Source organism: Varroa destructor, unplaced genomic scaffold (genome assembly GCF_002443255.2).
Source record: "Varroa destructor unplaced genomic scaffold, Vdes_3.0 BEIS01000001.1, whole genome shotgun sequence".
NCBI lineage: Eukaryota > Metazoa > Arthropoda > Arachnida > Mesostigmata > Varroidae > Varroa > Varroa destructor.
Genome location: NW_019211454.1, coordinates 43,219,356 through 43,239,514, shown reverse-complemented (window position 1 = coordinate 43,239,514; position 20,159 = coordinate 43,219,356). Strand labels below are relative to the sequence as shown.

General features: G+C 47.1%; 1 protein-coding gene across 7 annotated transcripts in view; it reads right to left on the bottom strand.

Annotated features, from left to right (window-relative positions):
• Positions 1-20,159, bottom strand: part of LOC111255269 (irregular chiasm C-roughest protein-like) — a 165,251-nt gene that overhangs the window by 126,558 nt on the left and 18,534 nt on the right. For 3 of the 7 annotated variants that reach the window (XM_086985759.1, XM_086985765.1, XM_086985783.1), the window contains exon 1: positions 16,866-18,477. The exons of 3 other annotated variants lie outside the window; for them this stretch is intronic. The gene's annotated coding sequence lies outside the window, so the exon portion shown is untranslated. Of the gene's footprint in view, positions 1-9,034; positions 9,201-16,865; positions 18,478-20,159 lie in introns of those variants that run through there. One more of the 7 variants, XM_086985753.1, reaches the window with a different exon arrangement.

The following is a 20,159-nucleotide window of genomic DNA, read 5'->3' as shown; positions in this document are numbered from 1 at the left end:
GGTAGGCAGCCATACTGAAAAGGGGTCTAATGCTGACAGAGTGAACGTAAAGGGTAAAAGTGGCAGCTGCTGCCTTTTTGCTGGTACCGCAGGCACAAGGCTGACTGGCGTGTCCTCAGGTCATCAAGGCTGACTGATCTCGCGTCTTTATACCTTTCACACTCAATTGCACTTCATGCGCCCACAACCAGCACTATATGCACTCCGATCGGCACGGGTCACACGGGGACATAAGAGAAACAAGGAAGGAAATGCCTATCCAGCTATCGTACATGCTTTTTATTCACTTTTTCCTCGTGCTGGAAAATATAAATCCTTTACGTTTGAAGAGCGGTAGTCGCAAAGCGCTTGCGGTACCCGCATTAACCAATTGAAATAAATCTATTAGTTCATCAGAGGCTAGCTACATTAACATTCTTGAGTACACCAATACAGAAAGTTACAATACGTTTTAGAACTTTTTTTCTTCAACACAGCTTTACTAATACAAACCTACGTTCTACATCTAGTTCTGGCCGCCTTGCATAGCGTTTTCAAGCAAAATATATAGTTTTCTTTAAACGATTTTTTATTTGACTGCTTATAACTATGACAGAATCGGCGAAGCATGCCATATTGACGTGTGAGGTTGATGCACTAGGTTGAAAGAGGTCAGGTAATGTCGATCAAAGCGCCTTCTCAGCAAAACTTTAAGCGTTTGTTGCGCAATTTAAGATTGCTGTAGACGAGCCATGTGCAGAACAAGCCTTCCTAATAATTCAGGGCTGCCTCTTATTTAGAAGAATTGCAACCACCATAGGGTAAAAACGAGACTTTAAAAACTTTAAAAACGAGTTGCTCTCAGGTTTGACTGTAAGCTGACTTAAGCAAGTTAAAGGAAAACCACACACGGCGCAACGACAAAGAATGAGAAGCCATCTCACTTGAGGACAAAGCGACAGCGACATAGTAAAACGGTAGGCTGGTACGGCACAAAGTCTGATCGAAGAGAAGACATTTGAAATACTCACGTAGAACCGGTAGTGAAATGGAGTATCCGCCGGCGCTGCTGCCGCCACCCACAAATGAGCTTCCAAGCACACCTTCATCGCCCTATTTGCCCGCTTAGTCCCTTTAGGCCTTCAACCCTTGGAGAAGGTCTTGTATCCCCTAAGCCTTGGTAGAAGAAGTCTGAGTTTCGTCCCGGCCTGCGGCGGCCTGGTTCAGCCTTTAGTGCTCAGCAAGCGTCGTCTTCCAGCTATCTCACATCTATCTTGTTCCCATTCGGCATTGACCGGCTAGCCACTAACCATGCTCTCCGCTGGCGCTCCGGTTCATCGGCAAGCCAGTGGCGCGCAATGGACTGCTGTAGGACTCATGACTTGGTCAAACAACGGCGGTGGGCAAAACTCTGACGGCATAGGAGGACAGGGTTTGTGAACGACGAGTAGAAGTGCGATAAAAGGACTGCAATTAGCGCACTGCTTTCTGGTAAACGCGTAGTGGCGGTGAGGTAAACGAACGGCAAGCTGCAAACCGCTTTTGGTGCAAGACCGACGCCAAGGTATGCACAAAGTACTGGCACTGGTGTGCGAGCCGCGCGAACAAATAGAGCGCGACGGATGCACGGCGCTACGAAAGGTAATAGCAAGTGAGAATAATCGGCAACCCGCTTGAGGTAGACATCAACAAGGATATAACGAAGTAGATGGCCGCACAAGCTGCCCCATGACAGGACTTGTACAGAAGATGGCTGGTATTACAGCAGACGGACAGGGAAAAAGGACCCGGTCGGGGCCAGCAGCAATTTGGTTATAAGATGCACTCGGCCCTTCACTGCTCCTGTTACTAATAGTGATCCACTACTGAGTGGAAGTAAGGCTAGGTCGTCGGCGTCTAAGCAACACGGTTAGTATAATTTTGGTGCTCATTTAAATATTCGATCTGGGAGAATTTCATTTTCCTGCCTAGCATCATGGCGTCTTTTCCTTCATCGTTATCGTCGAGAGTGGTTTTTTCTGTGCTTTCGATGGGACACTCCACCAGTCCAACCGGCAGTTTTTCGAGTCCTTTTTCTGACCAATCACGATAGCGGCGTAAGCCATTGATCTGGCGCCTTCAACCCACACTGTCAACCGTTATTAAGAGCATTCTACTTTAAATTATCAAACTATGCCTAGGTCGCTGACTGGTTAGCTTCCTTTCTTCGGACTCAGTAACATATGTGATGGACTTTACCTCAGAATAATACCGTAGTATTCGTGAGTACTTGATTTGATTGTTGTCGTAGCAATCGAAATAAAGATGACGCCTCTCAAAGAAAATATCCTCTGTCGGATTTCCCGGTGTTGTTACTGTGCAGGATCGGCGCCTCTGTCGCTTTTCATTACTAATTGTGCTTGTGTGAGTTAGTTGAACCGCAGCTGGTAGAGAACAAGATAGACACTCGCTGCTCTTCTCCAGCGACGATTTTGCTTATTCCTGTTGTTGCAGTTTGCCCACAATACTGACTGCAGTTGTGTAGGACAAAACGGTTGCAGGGACATACGTGGACTGCTTGGGCAACTTGAAAATTGGGAAAAAAGCTGGTGCGAAATTTGCTGAAAAAATTATTTAAATGGAAGTCGGAAAACGCTGAGTTGAAGACTGCTCACACTAATCGAGGCCAGTATACTACGCCATCGGTAATTCGTTTGCAGTTGTCAATAGCAGTTTCTTATGAGTCTGGCGTTTTACATGCGTGTGGTAGGTTATCACTGGCGCTATCACCATTGTCGAGATAAAGGTTCGTACACTGTCTTTTGGGAAAATTGTACGATGGTGGGACATCGGATAGACCTCTTGTTGAAAAGCTGACGGCTGCAACCATCGTGGTCCTTTAGGCTCTATCAAACATGTATATTCACTCAATCGATATTTGTATGCATGTATGTATCGCCAAATGACGCTGGATTCGCATCATAGTAACCCTTAAATATAACGAAACTCGATAAGCTTTCGGCGTTACAAAATAAACTGGCTTTTTCTTAGACCCATCGTCAGCTAGCTCAACCAATGGACGATCCCCACCCACTATTCGTTATTGCGTTATCCACTTATCCGCAAAACAGACAGATTCGCCTTCTTTTTCGCAGGTGTTCGGCCCACTTCAGACGGTCATTAGCGTCGTCAACTTGCCACCAGCGGCTTTTGCGATGCGTGTTGATGACGCTAATGGCAGCCGCTAGCTCGACGGATGTCTCACACAGAGATACTCAAAGTCGGAAAGGGGTTTGGAGATGCTGACAGACCGTCCCGCGTTTCGACAAGAAGGAAAGCAGTGAGCAATGAACGAGCAGACAACCGAATCCCCTCCGAACGCAAGCCCCTTTGCTACGATCACCCTAGCAACCACGACCGCCGTCGCCTACTTTGCTATCCCAACTCGCCGAACGCTGGCATGCAGCGCCTTTTCTCTTCCTCCATTACTTCAGTCATCTGGCTGCCACATCTAGTAGTTTCGCCCTCGGGCCAGCCAGACAGCAGCTACCCTGACTCTGCAAGGCAAAGTTAGAGCTTCTGCGCTTGTCCATCAGCTCCGTCGCGTACCAACAAAGTCCGGTTGGTCCGACAGCCAATGGCAAAGTTACGTCGACGTCTGAGATCGAGGAACGATGGCAACGCGACGACACAAAGTGTAACAACGACAACGCTGACAATAGCAACTATAGTCTAACCCTTCCTCATCTATGCAAGTCGTCGCTTATGGCACTCGATTCAGTTAGCTACTGACTGACTGGCCAGAGTGAACTAGCGTCAACAATGACTTCGGCCCAATGGCCATCACCAATGTCCAGCGGCAGGCTGTCCGACAGGAGCCTATTTTTCTAGCCTCAACCGTTGCCGCCACCGCTAGTGCCATTACTTCGAATGTTGTTAGCTGCCGCCGACATACAGATCAGAATAAAGAGTAAAAGTAACGAGAAACAGGAAGATGACAAACGAGGGAGAGAGATGGCGGCATCAGCCTGTTTCCTTCGGATGGCTGCTACAGTGGCGACGGAATGTTGGCTGTAGTAGTGTTCCCTTAGCTGCCCAGTGTGTACCCACAATTAGTGTGTTTGCTTCGTGCCTCTCGTTTCCCAAACTAGAAAGAACCGATGGAGCGACCGGCCGAAGTCGAGGCCAACTACGTCGTCGCTGCAAGTTTCATTCTGCTTCTGCTGCTTTCTGGCAGAGATGAACATGCAGGTGGAAACTGCACACTCATATAGCAGCAGCTGTTACTATAGCTAGAAGCCATACTTATTGTAGGATAGCACGAGCTGGACTGTTCACATGGTCATGAAGACGACGTCGTGTAAATGATGCAACATACAACTGTCAGAATACGTATATGGTGGTGTGTAGCGATAAGCAGCAAGCAAATTGTTCATTCCTACAGGTGTGCCCTCGTGCCGGTTTCGACGGAAGTCGCGCATAGCTTTTCACAGTAGACTATGGAGTGACGCTTTCACTCATGCGCATGTGATCGCGTATGTGCTCTTGTTCAGCATCAGACACCATGGATCACGATCGAGCCACCCAACTATTATATAAGCTAACTACTTCTCTTCCGCCAGTGCTAGTCTCCGTTTATAAATCCACTGAAAGGTTTAGTTCAGGTGGCTTCTCGGTCAATGTTGCCTTCGCGTCTACATCCTCTGACGAGTCTGAACGGTCCTTCTTCGCCGGATCTTCCCTGCTGTGCTGCCCAGGTAACTGAACCAGCATCGTTTTCCTTCTTCTCTGCGTCGAGTCTTTGTAACTTAACCTGAGATTGTTGCCAGGGCACTTCGACCAACGTTAGTGCCATTGCTTCGGACGGGCAGGATCCTTCTTTAGGGGGTAATGGTATGGCGAAATCGCAACGCTTGTTCTGCCTCAACCAACCGCTTCTCGCAATGGCAACATTCTATTCTCCGCTGTCGCTACTGAAAGCGACATGGAATAGGCGCTCGTTGACGTCCACGGTCAATCCATTGACTCTGGAGGGTGGACGAGAACAACCCTATGCCACATTGTTTGACGCGGTGCGCTTTGGCGGCGCTGAGGCGGTGGCACTGAGGCATCGTATCCTTGATCGTCCATTTGAGATTCGACAGCAGGTTCGACCGAAGCCTTCTTTCTCCATCAAATGTTTGCCAACACAGATTCATCCAAAGAGCAAAGTTGGCTATTGCCATGAATATTTCACCACAAACAAAAGATCTCGATCCATATTGCCCATCTACAAGCATGGGCAGCAGTCTTTCTTTTGGCGTACATTCCCACCCTCCTTTGTCGTCTTTGTACTACCACAACCAAGTTTTGAGTGAGTCAAGAAAAACTTCAGACGCAACTGTATACAAGCAGATACTGTAACGTGGCTGGCTAGACCAACCACGCAAGAAATAATGTACACTAAAATGACCTCATTCGTACAGAAGGTGCCGGTATGGTTTTGTACAATTTGAATGAGCGCGTTCGGCGAAACGGAATAAATAATAATCTCAATTTTGCTTGACCTAATCTTATCCAAGTATCACTTAGTAACTAATCACATATAGCAATTTGAATGCTGTAATACACTGAATCACCAACATTTACAAAATGTACTTATCTTTACCCTACCTTTAGTTGCAATTATAGCTAGATACAATAATGCCGCAGAGTTGACACCATCAAACGTGTTGCAGCATGTTCAAACAGATAAATATGGTAAAATTGTATTTGAGGACCCTCCGCGCGCGCTGAAAATACCTAAGATACCTGCATCCTTATGTAATTAGCTTTCCTTACTGTTATAGCTAACGGAACAATCGTACCACCGTTATTAATCGAAGCCGTCGCAAAGCTAAAACGAGACACGAATCGTCAGCCCCTCCTAGCACAAAAGAAGTAGAACTCGAGTTTAAGCAAAAAGTCAGGAAACTTATATTTAGTTCATTCTGAGGAATCGATTTAACACTAGCGCGGAAGGAAAAATAAAATGGTAATAGTGCCGCGACCCACTCATAGTTGTAGCAGCTCTATTTCTAAGTCTGTTGTTCAAAGTTCTGTACAAGGCAAAACGCAAGGCGGCTGGTGGTGGGGAGGTGTCGATCTATCGATATCGGCCTCATCGCCTCAGTACCTTCGGGTACTGAGAACAGCGGAGGCATGGTTGGAGAGTGAGACCACTGCGATAACCGTAGGGAAACCGAACTGAGGGCGGGTGGGAAGGACGGAAGGCGGGGGGGGGGGGTAAACGGTAGCTTTGGGCCCGAGAAAAGATATTCCGCAGTCGCACTTTTTTGTTAGAAAGCACCGAATTCACGGTAGCTCAAACCACTACCCCTGCTAAGGGGCGGATGAGAGGGCCGAGGCGACTGATGGCTCGTTTTCCGGGGTCGATGCGGGCGGTGTTTCTTCCCTCGATACACGGAATGGTTGCTGCGAGCCGCCGCCGCAGCATCATCAGCAGCAGAAGCACAGCCACCATCACCAGTCGCAGTGGTTTCAGCAAAGAGTGCTAAAAATCAACCACGGACAGCTGGCTTTGGCTGGAAGTACTGCTAAGATCGGTCGCTGCTCCGGTCGGCTTCGCACGGAATGGCTGAAGCCTCACAAGGAGAAGGCAAGCTAAGTAGTAACAGCAGAGTTCCCGATTTCTGTACTCTTATTCTTTCCCCATTTTTCGCCAATCCAGAGCCCGACGGGACGAATAGCGGCTTCGACATTTCTCTTGTGTTCACCGTCCGCTCCAACACCCTGCTAATGCCTGCACCCATCCGAGTTTGACTGGGTTCGGTGAGAGAGAAGTGGTGCTTCTGCTGTTGGAGCAGTTGGGATTGCGCGTGTTAGAATTTTGGGGGCAAGCGGCTGTGCAAGTAAAAGGGCATCCAGCCAGCGCCAGACATCGAAGAGGCGTTTGGCAGTCCGCGTTCGCTTGGTCAGCCGCTAAGGCAAAAAGAAAGAAAAGAGCTGGGCTTATGAATTTGCCGTATCTCACACCACAGATGGCTGGTTTACATAAAAATACCTCCATTAGAGGGAACGGTGAAAGCGGATGGCAGAGTATGCGGCGGCCGCGCGGCAAGTGGTGCTGTATGGCTGTCCCCAGCCTCAGTTGGGGGCTCGTCCGTTTTACTCTGCAAACATGGATTGGTCTTGGCCATTCAGCCCCTCCCTTACGAAGCCCTCAATACACGAAGAGACCGATTGTGCGACGGCAGCCAAAAGCTTAATAAATAAATCTAATATTTTTACTTTCATTTCCATATTTGACCACCAGTCGGTCAGTATACGCGCGTGTACTCCCGACCAAGAAAGGCGGGTGGTTTGAGAAACCAGGCCGAGTCACGCCGTCCGTTTCAACAAACAGCAGCATCGGCGTCCTGCCTTTATAACCGACCTAGCCTTAACTAGCCCACGCTGGTTAAGAGCTTGATTTTAACTGGACTCTGCTATGCGAAAGCCGTTTAAGCGTCAGCGGGGCGTTCGGACGCGGAGATTAGTCTTCGTTCATAACAAGACTGCCGGCCTCAAGCAAGGGCGTTAGCATCAGCGGGTAGGCTATACAGAGCTGCGGCGCTCTGCCGCGACTGTTCTTGAGTGACAAAAATGGCGGAACAAAACGAATGCGAGCAACAGAGAGACAAAAGAAAAAGACCTCTAAAGCTAATTTGTACCGCCACTTATAGAGCAAGTGAGGGGCACAACAGAGGAGATGGGAGAAAAAAAAAGCAGGTATTGCTGGAAGCGTGCGAAGTTTACGCGATCCGGTGAGATACGCATGTACTAGGCGCACGTCGAAACTGCCATTGCGTCTACTGGTGTTACTGTTGCTGGCCGTTGTCCTCAAAAGGTAACCGGTAGTATTATACTGAACATCGTCTTTCATATACCGCATACAACAACCCCTCATGGTTGCTGTTCCTCATGCTAGAATTCGTACAAATTCACGGTACACACACGTATAGATTATATATCGAAAGTGTAGATAATTCTTTTTGAAAAAAACCTATTGTATGTGCGCTGCTGCTTAACGTTGGAAAGTTTTTATTTGTTTGTATTACGCATGCGCCGGTTAGAACGTATCCTCGGTTGATGGTACTGCTGGAATTGCAAGATAATCTAAGGATTTCGGTAGAAATTTAGTTTTTCAATAGATATCACTTTCTTTACGAGGTTCTTTTAGAATAAGAACAAACTTGTCCTTTTGTACAATGAATATGACTGTATCTTCACTAAAATCATTAAAATTGCTTGTTTGAGTAAATGAGTCGTTGTAGAAAAAATACAAGATAATATTACATCGCCAGATGCATCAGTCGATGAATAGTATCCATTGAGATGTCACCATCGTTCTGTCATTCGCTGGCGTCCGTTTTGCATTTAAACGGTGTGCCTCCAATAAAGCAAACACTGCTACACGTACCAATAACATACATACACATCCTTGATGGGCCAGCACAAACGCTGAACATTGGGCTATCGTAAATTGCTCACTGTTTCTGGGCATCCGAGTCGCTACTGTGAAATGGATGTGGCCGTGGAAAATTTGTTCAAGTGGAGATGATGATTCTCTCGCGCTGTCACTGGGCCGTTACTTCTACTATTCCTACTGTGATAGAACAAAGTGCAAAAACGGCCGAATCGAGACGGCCTGAATCACCATGAAGCTGCTGTTCGATACACACAAAGGTGCCAGCCTATGGCCCACAAACATGCAGTAGTGGTTGCGCTCTACAGCTGTAGTACGGCTGTCAGAGCTACGTTTACTGGTAGCAGTACGAACGCTGGCGGTAGAAACTGTCCCCTACAAGGAATGGTAGATAGAACACAGCTGCAAGCGGAAAGAAGACGGCAATAGAGAAACATGACACACCTAATGGAATATGCAAGGATGGCGTCGTTGATAGTAGCGGCAGCAGCAAAAGGCGCCCAGACTATCCTCTCGAAGTTTTGTTTCTAACGTCCCCGGAGCGAAGAACGAGCACATGGACGTAGCTCAGCTAGCTAACTTCAACTAGTCCATCAATAATTCTTACTATTATGATTATGAAATGCATACCATATCCCAGTTACGCCAATTAGCACCATCGAAACGAAGATTATTGGCCGGTGCTTGGCAGTTCGGCCGTTCAGGCCGAGCGAACGAGTGACATACCGAAGCTGCGTAAGCCGTTGGCTAGATGTAGTGGTTGAAGATTGAAGCACAGCTTCACTGCCTTCACCGCCTGGAATTACACACGACCCATCCAGAGACGTAACATCGGGCAGGAAGCAGAGAAAGTGGAAGATGAGAGTCAGGAAGAAAAAGACGAAAAGATAACATTTACGCGATAACTGGTGATCGCAGTAGGGTTCAATAACCGGGCATTTTATAATGCTCGTTTATGAGCATTCGAACTCAGATACTAAAGGTGCAGGAACGAAATTATGGGGCATCCCATTTGGCTACAAGAATTTTTGAAACTGTGCAGATATATACAATAATGCACAGTCTGAATTATATATACATATAACATATTTATACATAAGATTAAACAATAGGTGTTTTCACTACGCTCTTTAGGTTAGAAGTGCGACTTAAAGTATGAGATGTTATTGGTCCTACCAGTTAGAGTCACCATATGGAACGTAACATCGTCGGAAATGTATGCGCCTGTTATATATATCTACGGCTTCAAATTTACTAGCCTCTCGGGGACTACAGTTAGTAATCTCAAAGATGAAAGTTAATTTGTTTTCTATTCATGCACTTGGTTTCATTGTATTATTGGCCTTACGTAAAAACAATACATATATGATGATACATATATAGTTTTCAGACTCAACCGCAAATCGGTCCGCTGTTTTCCAGATAATGGCTAATCTATAGTAGCTGGTATCAGGTTAGGTTGTTCCACATGAATCTGAATGAAGATAAAGATGAAGACAGTGAGACAGTGAGCTTTTCGCCCTGGCTTTGTTCTCCGAGGGCCAATAAGGGGCAAATCGACTGCCCGACCAGTGAAACAGGGTGCGGTAGTAAGAGTTGAATACTACGTCGCAACGATCAGGGAAAGCCGGGCAAACCTTCAGAACCCCACAGTCTTCCCCATAGCTTTGCTTCACACTCCATTCGTCCATTCTCGGCGGCGCTGTATCGGCGGGGCGGGTCCCCGTCGAACGAGGTGCCAGACTGCAATTTTTCACCTTATTGCTTTTAAATTAATTTAAACTCCGTTAATGAAAAATATGTTGTCGAAACTCGTTTGGCGACTCTGGCTATATACACAGCATAACCATCTGGTCGTCCGACAGGCCGCTGTACCCGTGCCTCCTGCTGCCGTCTGGCAGTGGTGCGCAGCACCAGCAAGGCCCGACCAACGGAGTCCGAACTCCACTGATAGATGCACACCATGCTCGCTGGTTCCTTACTAACCATACTTGCTGGAGGAAGCACGTGGAGAAGCCCCCTGAGGACCCCAAAGCCCAGAACGCCTGCCAGAGGTGAGGCAGGTCTAGAAGGCGGCGGATCCAAGCAAGACATGAACGTCACGAGGCGTACTGCGTAGCACAGTTATGCTACGCTATTGCAAAAGGAACAGCTAACAAAGTTAAAGCTGTCTACGTTGAGCTGGAGCGAGCTGCGGCATATATTAGAAGGAAGGTATGGATTCTTAGAACCATTATGCATTGACGCGCTGCTAGCTCAACTTCGGACTAATACATGTACTCAGAACACGATCGCATTTTAAGCGACGGTCTCCATCACGTACCCGTTGCTTTGACTGGGACAGAACGACAAATGATTAGTTTCCTGCTTAGTTTCCCTTATAACGAGTAATGCTAGTACTAGGAGCAACAGTGTCGTTATAGTGGAATGGACGCCACTATGCTGATATCGGAAACAATGATGCCATTGTTGCTGATTAAAATAATAATAACGACAATAATAATATAAAAACTTCTGATTAATTTATGAGCGAGCGCCAACCTACCCGATGTTTTCGTAGTTGGATAGCGACATTTGAATACTGGCCGTTAGACTTATTGCTTCTGCCGGTAAACGCTCGAAATGTACCTTGGGACAGATAGCAACGCTGGGACGCGTCGCTGGGACAACGAACAGCAGCAGAAGCCGCAAAACCTTAGGAAGAAACTAACCTCGATCAAGACATTGTATGCCAATGCTGTGTTCGTCCTACGTACGCTCGAAGAACGAGCAACTCGAAATAGAGAGCATTACGTGGACAACGAAGCTGAACAGCGAACGACCTGAGACGACCTGACAGGTCGGTCTGCGCTTCCTGGTTGGTTCCAGCGAACAACAACTGCCTACTTGATTTCATAGTTGTCCTTCTCATTTTTTAGACGCAGTTTATGGGTACCTTTTCAAGGAAAACGTGCCTTTGCAAGCACAGCAGCTACTAGCAATTGTCAGGATGTTTGTAGATTCGTTGGCAAAATAAACATAGTGCTGAACCGTTGGACCGGACAGACAACCGTGCGAAAAATATGACTGCTAGAAAAGTCACCGCTGTCGGGCTAATTCGGACGCATATCTCGCATGAATTGTAGGGACAAGGCGGCAGGTTATGTATGTATGAATTTGTATAACATATATCTAGTAGCATGGTAGCTGTTGAGTCACCGATAACCCGTAATGCTTCAGACGCATTTCAGCAAAGTGGCCACAAACAGGGACAGGTTAACAACTACCAACATTTTAGATAACCTCGTCCAGAAAAATATCACAAATATATATTGATTCCTTTAGTTTACTATTCGTTTTAACCTAGCTATATCCACAGTGTCCAAGTGGGCAGTAATTACAAGCAATCAGATTGATTTGGCGCAACGATAAGATCGTACACATCCGCTAATCAAACAGCTGTTTGACGTACTTACTGCACACACGTGCCACCGACTTATAAACTATTTTCTAAATTGATTCTTCAAAAAGGGAAATTCATATCATCGATTGCTTGGCCATTGTTAGCCCACATTTACGAAACGACTTTAGCATGGTCAGCAAGCGGCTATCTACCCATATCTGACTTATGTAACCCAAAGGGTCGTAAATATAAGTCCGTGTTAATATGTAAACGTCATCAAGGATTATTGGCCATGACATGTATGACGCCGCGCCGTAGGATGATGACTGATTGATTACGACTGGTGGAAACCTTGAGTACGAGGCTGGGTGAAGAAGGCACTTCGTTAGGGCTGCTGACACCTCAGAACTGTTTCCCAGGGGGAATACCGCTTGCAAGAAGCGACTTGTGATCGTGTGCACTCGGAAAGAGCTGCCTATCTTATGGGCTATTGCTATTTAGAAAAAGGAATGGCACGAAGCTGCTTATGATGGCCTTGGGCTAGTACAGATAGCAGTGCTTCGAAATCTTGAGAGTTTAAAGGGGATCTCTGATTTTTTCGCTTGAGTAGAAAATGGTCGTCGGTCAAGGTGGAGATCAACTAGAGGCAAGGCTAAGTAAGCCAGTATACTAGATGCTGCACAGAATCGAAGGGTCAACCTGGAATCGCCCAACGGCTCCGTTGCTATTGTCGTATACGCCGTCTATTCGTTGCAATCCTGAGCTTGTAATAGTTCCTAGTAGGCCTAGAGTGCAGTTTTACACGGAATGTGGTTTTTCAGAGATGTGTTATTTCAACGTTACCAGCTCTGCGGACATGAAAATTGTACACAGGCGCACACAGTCGTCTTCGTGCTTTGTGCGTTCGTTGCATCATGACGACTGTAATTCCAATCGTAATTTGGCAAAGAATCGTCGGTCTTTTTTTTTTTTTTTTTTTTTTTTTTTTTTTTTTTTTTCGGAGCAGACGTACACCTCGATACTATGCTGGGGTTGCTGTCGTTTGAACAAATTGTACAAGCCCACTGTTCCCGAGACCTAACGACGTGCATGTGGCATGTATCTGTGTCGGCCTGAGGGCATTCTTATAAGTAGAAGATGTAGTACGAAAGTAGTAAGCGGAGCATCTTTGTTTAGCCGATGCCCTCACCATCGAAAAACCATGCTAACGACAGGAAACACTAGGTAACTGCTAGATAACGCATAATGGCAGACGCAATCGCATGCAAATGAAAGGCACAGGGGGAGAAAATAAACGTCAGTGAAGGGAAAATAAATGGGGAAATAAATCCTCCTTTTCTCACTTTCTTTATTCGCTGAAATGGACTGGCAAAGTGGAAAAGAAAGCAGACGGCCTGGCGAAAGCGACTCTGGTCGCGTTTTAAACAGAACGTCACTCTCGCCGGTTCTGTGACGGATCGCTGTGTCTGCTCTAGTGGATTGAAGGGCAATGTGCGAAGCATGTCCGCAAACCAGGGCCGCAAATCTCTTCCCAAGCGCATCACTTACATGACGATATCCGCGTTCGAGTGTCGCTTGCTGTGTCTACGCTACCCGCCCTTTTCCTTCTCACGGCGAAGGAGCCCAAATATCTACGTATTTCTCATGCCTTGTCAAGACTTCAGATACGGCAGCAGAAAGAGGGGCCGAGGTCTGCTATTCACCTCAGCACAATGGGCCGCCACGCGAAGTCTTTGGCCTGCCTTTGCCTCTTTCTGGAGATAAAGTTTCTCCACAGAGTTTCTCAGAAACGGACCCCTCCCCCTCCTATAACGGTTCATTCGTAGCTGATAGTGAAAGAGACAGAGGTTTTGTATCGAGAGCACAGACGCAGAAAAAAAGAAAAGATTTGGGAGAAGATGGAGGAGACACAAAAGAGATAGAGTAAGTGTTCAGTGCTCTTCTAGCTGAGGAAGGCATTGACTTACCTCAGTATGAGACTGCATTAGTAATTGCGTCAAGCCTTTGAGGGTGAAAACGATAGAACGGCTACATATTCCTACGCGATGCAAGTACAAGCTTTGCAGAGACTCTGTTAGCAAAGACAGGGTAGCGATGCCGATAATGGCGGCCGCGACGACTATAGTTTCGATAGAAAAATTCAAGAGGCCTTTATTGGTACTCACATGATTACACACGAGACGCAGCACACACTGAGGCAGGACACAACATCCAAAAATGCTGTAGAAGCGACCTCAGAGTGGACTGGCACAATGAAAGCTAAGCAAGCAACCAGCAAATAGTCATCAGTCCCCAGATCGGTCGTAGACGACCAGCACACGCTGCACCGCACATCCCTTGCTGGCCTTTTTAGAACTGAGCGTGTGTGAACAAATAGAGAGCGTTTCCCGACTTAGCAACGGTACTTTTATCCATACATCTACCTATCCAGCCACCCGCCCTCGACCGACCCGAGGCCATGCAACTTCTACCAGTTCCAGTCGTGGGATAAGGTAGCTGCGCTAGTAGTGGCGCGCTCAGCACAAAACTGTTTACTCAAAGCGGACCGGTCAAATGTAAGACCTCGCCTAGACGAAGACCTCCTCGGTGCAACTACGGTTGTGCTGCGAGCAGCTCGAACGGGCGAACACAACACATCACTTCTTCACGTACAGTTCGCTATTCCAAGCGGCCTTCTCTATTTCTACCACTATTAGTACGGTACGTCCGTTAGCTCTCCGGGTGTTCCTTCTGCTACTACTACAACTAGTAGAACACCATGCCTCCGGCACTGTCGCGGTCAAGGGTCCTAGCGGACCAAGCCAGCTAGGAAAAGAAAATGATGGCTAGGAAAAAGCAAGCAAAGAAGAGGGCAAAAATAAAAAAGGGTCAGCGATTGACAACAAAATAGAACCGTATAAGTCAGCTCAGTACTAGACGGAGCTACGGGACTCCGCTCTCCAGTCGTTTGCTTGCCTGTCTGCGTGCTTACTTTTGCTGCTGCTGTTAGCGAGCCGAATAGCTTAGCAGTCACGGCGGTGCGATGAAAGAACAGCAACGATTAGTCATTCGCTACCCCTGAGGTGTTATTGTTTTGCCGACGTTCAAGCCTACGAGGCCGGGCGGCCGGTCAGCCAGTAAAAGATGGCTTAGACGATTTCTGACACTACCGGCCAAAACTAGCTAGCCCGTTCAACCCAGCCATTCGACCGGGTAAGTGGCAGCTGACATCCACCTCGTGTGTTGCCTGAGCAGTCTGCCTATGCGCCTAGTTAAGGCTCGGTATAACTATCCGACAGGCCGTCATCTCGCTCCTGTGGCAGTGAGCTAGCCACAATGGCGAAGGCGCCTTCCGTAGCGGACCCTGAGTTCGTCACGTTGTTAGCAGCAGTGGCCGTACTGCAGGAGCAATTCTTTCTTCTCAACAGTAACTCTGTGTGTTCTTTTCGAGCAGCCCGGTTAACACAGCAATAGTAGTGGTAGTAGAAGTATGGCATACTTGCAACCCTTTTGCAGGCCCGCTATCCATAAGCTGTTCGTCCCCTTCACGACTGTTTCGCTTGCGCTCTGCTTGCGAAAAGACCCCACGCTGATCTACAGTGCCCATAGTGTTCGCTACGGTATGTGTTACATAGTGCAGTATTACAGCCCCGCCTGACTCAAAAAATGTGAGTAACTCGCGGTAAAAGGCGGAACGCAGAAGCCTGTTAGTGGCCATGCTACTGCGGCTGTTTCAACCGGTTCCGACTGCACAAGTTAAAGAAAGTGTGGCAATGAGGGTTCAGCCTCAGTCGTCTTCTTCGCCTCCTTTTTCTCAGTTTCTCGCTCTCTCTTGTGGAGCTCCCTTCAATGCAGAGGGTTGTAGGCCGGCATCGCTTGCTTCCCATCTTTGATTGCCTTTATCCTCTTGCAGCATCTAGCCAGCCAACCCGCTACCCCTCTATTTCCATCACTCCGGTTTGCTAAAGTAGCTGAAACTTAGCTGCTTACGGAGCAAATGAATGTATCGTACGCGACGAAATGCGATGGAAGCCAGCAGCTACTCACTCCGACACCCGCTCCTCCGCCCATCAGCCTGCCAGCCCTTTCGCCGGCTGGCTTGACGCTTTCTGCTATAGATCATTGTGTCGAAGGCACATGGAATAATTGTAACCCGCTGGAGTCGGTGGACGACGAGCGGCGATGGCCGTCACCTCATTGACGAAAGAAGCGCATAGCACGTTTCTGGATGTAGCACACAGTTGCTCTTTCTTTCATACTACCATCGTCATGTACATGTACCAATGCATTTGACTGCCCCTTTACCCTTATTCTTTGACGCCGAACGGAAGTAGCAGTTTTACTGTAGTAACACACCAGTCGTAATTATGAAGGCCATTCCCTACCATCGCTTTTATACCATCTCTGTTCACTCTGTCGTTGTCGACCAGGTTGCCGAGCCAGCCTTGCAGGCCTTTGGCATATTTGTTTTCTAGACGCTACTATGCTAACGCGCATAAACTTTCAATCTGGTTGCTATTCGTTGCATTGGCCAATGAATTCCATGACTTTACAGAATGGTAAGCACTATTAGTATCGGTAAACTCTGACAAGAGGGAAATTTTGCACTGCGTTCTGTTTCCGATTACTGCGCGTTAAATTTTGTGGACTCACTTACAGCCTGAATTGTGTATGTGCACCTTATTTCTTATAATCTCTGTATCTTAGACTATGGCCCAAAATGTACATAGAAAACAGTTGAGTATTGTTTTTACCTACCTTTGCATAGTTATAGATTAGTCTGATACTCACAATGTTCATGCCGATCTGTATACTATCGAGACATTAACATTGTTCGTGGCTTTATGACAATACGATACCGATTACTATGACTATTTTGTATTATAGAACATGTTTGCTAAGTAATACTACATATAGTTTCAGCGCAACAATTCTTGCTACTGCTGCCAGGCTTAGACAACAGTAGCAAGCATCAATAGCAAGGTACGTGAAGACTAACTCTGGCGGTCTTTCCTGCTCATTTACGGTAAATAGTGTATATCGACTATTGGCCAATTATTTCTAGTAACTTACGTTGCACGTATAGTACGGAGCGCTCACCTTAATCGAGAAGGACCGATCCTTCTAACCACTACGAAGGTTCACCATCAAGTCAAGCACATGCAGACACAGCACTGCGAAAGTCTTGTTGGGCCAATGACTCACCGACGAGTGTAACCAGTGGGGCCTAGTTTACGACTAGTTATAAAGTCGGAATCATAGGAACAAACGTAGCGTCTTCTAGTAGCCCTGATGCTTCCCGCTGTTCCGACGTCACAAACTCCACCGCGTCTTTTTCCGTCCGAACGACGTCCAACCCGCCTTAATCTGTGCCAAGGCCTACGTTAGTCGAAAGCAATAGAAAGATCTCGGAGCCTTTTACCAGGTTTTGTACTTCCAGGCAGAAACCCTCAGAGGCTTAGCATACACACACATGTACAATCACACGAATCCTGACAGCACTGTCGGAGCCTAGAATTCTAGCAACTATAGACGTAACTGTAAAGTGCAATAAGACGGGGCCAGCTGAGCTTCAATGCGCGTTTTTAGTCTTCCTTGCAATGGCGACTCCTACTAAAACTAATGTGCTGCCACTGATCTCGGCAGGGCAACAGCTTCATTCGCTATTATACTTTTCCTGCTAAAATGTAGTTTATCCGTGCTTACTACGTAGTTTGTGTCGTAAACTACACAAAGAATTAATACTGGTTAGTATTGCTCGTTCATAGACGTTTACAAAACCTACATACTTTGAGTTTGCTACTTTCCATTCAGCCGTTTTCTGTCCAGTTAAGCTTACACAAGGCCACCAATTCGCATCCTTTATCCCCCCCTCCAAGTACTTCACTTTTTCGCCATCGCGATTGCTTGCCTCTCGACTTACGCTACAGCAACCGCGAACGCGCAATCTATTACGTGTTGCCGACTCTATAAGACGTAACCAATGTACGTACAGGAGGATGCTGGTTATACTGGGTTCTTTAAGCCACGAGCACAAATGGACAGACAAGCGACAGCAAGGCGCTTCGTGCCCCTTCCCTACGTATTTTTCTTGGCATCCTCTTCTATCTTCCGCCTCCACTCCCCGTCATACGATTCGTTCTGTCTGCCATTCTATGGCACCCAGCAACACCCAACGCCCGCTGGCTTATTTCTCTCAATTGGAATGTAAGCTAATATTTATATGCGATTTTACGATCCATTGAACTCAAATAAAAATATCTGTTTCCTCTTCTTCCGCAGTCGCGTCTCTCTCTTCCTCTCTCCTTCGCAGCTCCTGCTGCCTTCGAAATTCGATGAACCACCGAGCAGACGAGCCAAGAAACGGACGGACAGTATCGGGAATGGGGCTGGTGGCGAACGAAGGAGCTACAGGGAACAGAGACCAGTCACAGATCGACGGCGCCCGATGGAGGATAAGAGTGTGACGTACGGCCAATCCGCCCTTTTTTCAACCCCAGGTCCTCGGATCCAGTACACACAGGCCACTGACAGCGAAGGCTAACTTTGCCCTTTTCACGAACTGAAATAATGTGGTTAAGTGGATTGTGTTCAGCTCCTCCAGCGTTTCTTCTGTCTACTATTCTACTGCTGCCACAACCGCTACGACGATCATCGTCACTACGGTGTAACAACTAAACGTTGTTATCGTGCTGCCGAGGCGATACTCTATGCTGGCGAAGATAGCCCCGAGTCCTAGTCGTGTCTCTTAGTTTAACCCACTTCGATCACCTTCATCGCCCCTTTCGTCCTCTTCGCCCTTTTCGCTCCTGCCCAGTTATCACATCGCTGCTTCGGCAAGCCTTTGCTCCCAAACTCAACACCCCAGTAAACGACGCTTCCATTTCTTTTCAACCTAAGCATCTCTGGCTCGACCTTAACAACAGCGCTGACCTGTTGTACGTCAGCCTCGAACAAACAAGTCTCACCAGCCGCCACAATGTTCGGTGGATTGTGATGTATGACTGCAATCCCGCAAAACGACAGAATGACAGGCGGTCAGACTTCGACGCAGACGTGAGGCTCTCGACTATTTAGCGACCACATCATTGTACTTGTCAATGTATTTGTCTCTGGAGGTGTGCAGATAATGTAATACGATCGTTAAAAAATCGAGTTGACAGTTAGGAACCATGGGAGTCGCCGGATAGCTACATAAGCTACAGCTATAAAGACAAACCCATTCGAAGACTGGGTGTTGTAGTTGTTCAGTCGCTTTTACAGCTTCGCAGCGTGCTTCACTTGGGGCAATTTATCAGCCGAAGTGAAAGCTTTCCCTTTAAAGTGACTCTCTGTAGCAATAATAACTGTTGTTGTAGAATATGCGAGCTAATAAGAAACTCTGCTCTTTGGGTTTGTCGTTGTCCTATTCGAGTTAGAACACACACACACCAAGTAGTTGAAAAGCACGATGTTAGCAGCAAATATAAATCAATCGATCATAATTACTTGCAACAGCAAAAGTATACCAGCTTTAGATTAGTACCTGGTTACTCGAATGCTGCTCTAATAACGCTCAGACTTGTACGTCATCCGTCGGACGCTGGGATCAAAACTAGCAACTCCGATATTTGGAGTTAGAATCGTTTTAAGCGCGCAAAATGACATATGCATCTCATACAAAATCACATAACAGTGTCTTATACAAACTGTGAGTTCAAAACCGAAACGTAGTAGCAAAGCTCAGTACGACCGAATCCATATTTCCAAATGTTTAAGTATCCAAGCGTATTGTACGTTACAATCTACAGTACATACAATCATGAAAGACCAGTGAGTGTAGCTTTAGCGATTTGACGTTTTATACCAAATCCCCAGCGTTTATCTAGCCGCAGTGCGTCTAAGGTACGTCTGCGTTCTAGAAATTGTGATGGCAGCAGCCCCGTCGAAAACATTTAACCCTTGACGAGTTCCCTGCATCAAGCATTTACTCCTTCGGACTTTACTGTCAACACAACTACTTGTCACGTACCAACCAGCTAGCCAACCAGAACTAAAACCGGGTAACCATGATCCACCAAAAGAGATCTACATTAGAGAAATTACTTTGTATTTTCAAGAAGCCCCTGCTATAGTAGGTAAGGCCGAGAGTCGAACTAAGGCAGAGCCCAACACGGCACGAAGGTAGAAATCGGAGCTCTGTCTGCCACTGTAGAGTTGCTGCGGGGCCAGAAACGACGATGTTTCAGACAGGTACTCTAACTTTTTTTGATTACAGGCTTTGAGGATTGTGCGGGACAACTGCACTGTGCCGTCAAGGCTTCTGTGTTAGCTAACCTGGTTCATTTTAGCGCTGGTCTTGCCGTTCCTGTCCAGGCCATACAGTACACACACAAACTTCCTGTCCGGGGGCGG